At 42.1% G+C, this 4,899-nt stretch overlaps 1 pseudogene; it reads right to left on the minus strand.

Moving 5' to 3' along the window:
* Positions 1-2,946: 2,946 nt before the first annotated feature.
* On the minus strand, positions 2,947-4,662 carry LOC104080673 (annotated as a pseudogene).
* Between the last annotated feature and the right edge of the window lie 237 nt (positions 4,663-4,899).

A 4,899-nucleotide genomic window follows, 5' to 3' on the forward strand; every position in this document is an offset into this window, starting at 1 on the left:
TGTCAGGCTCAAGTGTCTCTGGCAATCTCTCCAGCACAGTCTGGCTTTGCATGGCCTCTCACTTAAGCTTAGCTCTCACAGTGGGAGGAAGGAGTTTATGACAGGCAGAGACAAGATAGGGGATAGGGACTTTCTTTAAAAAGGCTGGGCACAGAAACAGAAAGAAAAGCTATGGGCTCAGCACTCCTTCCCCTGAGCCACGAGGTCCTGTGCAGTGCTGTCTCCCGTATAGTGCAGTGCACAGCATGACCCTGTTCAGAATAAGGATATGTGAAAAGCCCACAAGACAAAAAAGACTGACTTAAAAAACTCAGTGGCAGGAGTCAATGCTGTAGCTCTGACCAGGCAGCCTTTATGTCAAACAACCTCGGGATAAAAAGCCTTGGAAAGCTTATGAGGTTATCTTTTGCACAGAGCTTTCTTTCTGAACTCTGTTACTTGTATGAGCACTTTAGTTGCACAAAAGTTTATTTCTGAAGAAAAACTCGCCTCTGAGGCACTCTCTTCCAGTGGAGCAGTCCCAATGCCAGGCCCCAAATTACAGCAGCTTCTCCAATTTAAGACACATTTTCACTGAAAGAAACCTTGAAAAGCACCAAAAAACATCCCTTGAAGTAGCTGAATCTGGATGAAAGGAACAGAGTTCGAGCCTATGTGCTGGAAGGATTGAAAACACCCTTGGAGGACAGGCAGCAGGAAGAAAAGGCATATCTGCAAGAAACTGCTTGCTGTTGGGCTCCACTGACTATAGATCTGCACTGTGAACTCAATGCAAGATAGCCTGAGCTGAGTTTAGAGGGAAAGGCCTTCAAAAGACTTCAAAGGGCATCTTTAGCACAGATCATTTGTTGCAGAAATGCATTAGCTTTAGCTATGCTTTGCAACACAAATCCTTCTAGTTGGAATACGAGGTCTCTGAAGCACCCTATTCCAGTGGAAGACTAACAATGCCATACCTAAAGCTGCAGCAGCTTTTCCAGTTTAACAGACACTTACCACCCTAATTTGGAAGAAATCTGGAAGAGTAGCAACAGTAAATCACCTTCATTGAATGCAATCTCACACAATCAAACTGACTCTCAATGCGCAGAGTGAATGACAGGACCACACCTTTGTGGTGGAAAGGCTGAGAACATCCTTGGGCACTACCACAAATCTGCTGCAAAAGGCAACATTTCAGAAGTTGAAAAAACAAAGTTGAAAAACATTTGTCTTCAGTATCCCATTGACACTGTGTACACTGGGTTGTGCGAGTCTAGGAAGGTGGGAGACTTTCTCTGTAGCTGGCCTTAATATTAACTGTCCTTTAAAAAACAAAAAAATTATTACTTGAAATATTGCACTGATGAAATAGCACACATCAAATAACTGTATTGCTCCTTCCTCTAATACAAGGCACACTACCTGCCTCTTTTCAGTTCTGTCTCAGTCCAAGTTCCACCTTTGGACAATTCTGAGCAAAGGTGTAATTTTCAAAAAAAGTTTCTATCCCCACAGCGGGACCACTCCTCCTGGGCTGACAGCTCCATAGCTCCTTTGGAAGCATAGAGGATTGTGCTTTAACAGTCATCCAGTATCACAAGAAAGCCTCTCCACAATGAGAAGGTTGCACCCCACAGATGAGAAGGACATAGAGGAAAACTGCACTTTTGCAGTGATGTTTTATCCAAGTCCTAACAAGCCCTCCACAGCATGAGTCAAACTGGTTTGTATTTTAAGAACAGGCAAATGAAAATGCCTTTAAAAACCTTTTCTGCAGAGGAGAATGGGTCTCTATAAAAGTAGTACAGGGGAGAGAGATGCTTGTATTTCCTGCAGAAAAACATCACTCCAGGCTGATATTTGCCTTCACCTAGGAGCAAAGGCTTTGATAGGGAGTAATCTGATAAGTTTCAAATTGATGTAGTGGATATAGTTTGTTAAGATTTGTTGTTTAAAAGTTAGGTAACTAACAGGTGTTGTGTTTGTAGGTATGTAGATAAATTGTGTATCTTGGAAGTATTGTTAGACTCCAGTGAGCATTAACAATGGAAATGGAACAACCTTATAAGGAAGGAAAGGAACAGTGAAGAGACATGAGATTCTTTGGTTTGAATGAGGTAGATGGGTTAGGAATGCTTCATGAATAGATAGGCCGGACATTCAATAGATAAAAGAGCCTTGAAACTTTGTACTTTACGTTAATTAGATAGAGAAGCTAACCTTGTAGGGTTGATAGGGAAGGTATACTGGAATAAGCTAGCTTGTTACAAGTGAAAAACTTGTAAACCAAGCCAAGGGACAAACGGAGCATGAGTGAAGACTGAGTTCAACCAGAGGGCACTGTGATGAAGACTATCCACGACCACCAGAGGACCCCGAAAGACCACCAAAGAGCACAAGGGCGCCTGCATCGGGTGCATTTGCATATGTTAATGAATTCTGGGAAATAACATGAATATTTAGATTATTTCTTGGAAATGTAATGAATATGTATACTCTAATTGTATTTAACCCCTATGGTTACGTGATTTGGCATGCACACTAGGCGGAGCAATCCCCTGTGCGCCCAGCGCTGCAATAAAGAATACCTGCTTTCTAAAACTCTAAATTGAGTCTTAGAGAGTTTTTCGGAAACTTCTTCGTTTCAGATTTGAAGAGAAAATGGACATCTGAATTCACTACTCTCTTCGTCCTTTATGCAACTGCTCACACAGCAGATCCTGCCTCCATGAATGGTCTCCACAATAGGCTTAGTCAATCAGTGAAAAAATAAGTAACATGGATAGGGGATGGGGGCAGGGGAATTTTGTTAGTATGAGAGCAGGAAGATTCTCTTCACCACAGCATTAGCTTCACAGAGGTTTTTATAATGGAAAGACTTCCAACCATTTTTAGTTTTTAAAACAGGGGAGAACACCAATTTATGCAATCAAGAAACTCCACCCCTGTGGTTGCCAGCAATACTTACTGATATGACCTATCTGGAGGTTCTGGAACAAACTCGTTTTCACAGTCTTCCAGTGCAACTGAGCACCATTCAAGATGAAAGGAGTCCAGTCCAGTCCACTGTTTGACACAAAATGAAAGAATCATTTGATCATATTGGCTTAGGATGCAGTCTTTCAGAACTATTCCAGTGAAATGTTCCAATGCATTGCTCACAAACGTTTCTTCTTGAATCTCAAGCAAACAGTGAAATACATTCAAGTTGTGAATCACTCCACCAGAACATGAAGTTGTTCCTTCACTTATTTGAATCCACTTCAGTAAGTCTTCCTTAACACTAAGTGAGATTTTACACCCAGTTCTTTCCATCAGGTACTCACTTGTTTCCTCATTTAACAAGTCAAAGAGGAATCGTACCACTAATATCCAATTTGTATCATACTCATTATATTTTTCTAACACTTTATTTATATCCTTCCCGGGCTTTCCCAATTCTCCCGTTTCCTCATTGTCCTCCAGTGCATAGAATAATGCTGCAAAAAACTCTTGAAAGTTCAGGTGAAGGAAGCTGTAGACACTCACACACTTCATACAGTTTCTTAAAACACTCTCATTCAGAAAAAGGGAGAGGAGGACTGGGTGATTTAAGCCATACACCTCAATCTCCTTTTCATGAAACAGGATCTTCTGCTTCCAGATTCCACCAGCAGTCATGCAGCAACGTCTGCTCAGGAACCTCTTTATATCCTGCTTCAGATCGTCACTCCCACATGAGTAAGCTGGAAAGGTACAGCATGTACAGCTGTGTCATTGTTCTAGAAGTCTGGACAAGAATCCTTCCTTTCACTAAGTTCTTGTTCAAGATCAGTGCAAATGGTCCAACACATGATGGGTACAAGGCACATGGCAAAGATGAGCATCATTTCTTTTGACAAAGGTAATGGCTTTTATTGCTTTCTCTTCATCCCTGAAAAACTTGTGGAAATACTCCTTCTTCTCAGCATCTGAAAAGCCCATTATTTCTGCATAACACTCCTCCTTTAAACACTGCCCCAGCCTTTGAAGAGCTGTTGGTCTTGTAGTGATGAGTAAGGAGGACTAAGAGAGGAGAGTTTTCTGAAATAAACTGCTCAGAATGATTTCCACTGGCTTCCATTCACCACAGTCAGAACAGTTCATTTTTTGGCTGATCCAAGGAAAACCTCAGTTCATCAAAGCCATCAATGATGAACAGGAGTTTTTTGGGACTAGCCAGGATTTCTTCGGGTCATGCCTTTCCACAAGGACAGCAAGCTGAGATCAGATCCACCAGACTTAGCATATCTGCCTGCTGGGAAAGGTTGATTTCTCTACAGTTTACGTAGAAAGCATAGCCAAATTGCGCATAAATGGCTCCTCTTGCCCAGTCTAGCATGATCTTTCTTGCTGTTGCTGTCTTTCCAATTCCTGTGCAACCCACTAGCACAATGATCTGCGGCATTTGACCTCTTTCATCAGGCTGAAAAAGTGTTTCTACAGTAACTGCAGGGTAAGCATCTTCCCTTCCGACTTCTGCATCCCTCTCTCTTAGATCCAGGACTTCATGTTCTCATTCACTTCTCCCCAGAGGGTTCGTAACCATCACCAGCTTCATACATCTACTGCTTAGAGTTACATTCTCACCCAGACAAGCATTCATCTCTTTAAATGTATGGAACTCTCTTGCTACATGGTCTCTGTATTTCTGCCTGTAATCTAAACCAGTAAGAAACATAAGTACAAGTCCCTAATACATGCAGATTTCCCATTAGCTCCTTGTCATTGAAACTACTCCAACAACACACTACCGCTACACTGCACTTGTTTTTACATGACTTCCAAAGACCTTAACAACGGCTCATGCTGAACACACCTCTGAACAGGCATCTCTATGCTTTACTTAAGGAAGGTGAGGGGGGACCAGTCAGCAACTAAATACCACGCAGCTGCTTG

This window comes from Fulmarus glacialis, unplaced genomic scaffold (assembly GCF_000690835.1).
Source record: "Fulmarus glacialis isolate BGI_N327 unplaced genomic scaffold, ASM69083v1 scaffold6318, whole genome shotgun sequence".
In the NCBI taxonomy this organism is placed as follows: Eukaryota; Metazoa; Chordata; class Aves; order Procellariiformes; family Procellariidae; genus Fulmarus; species Fulmarus glacialis.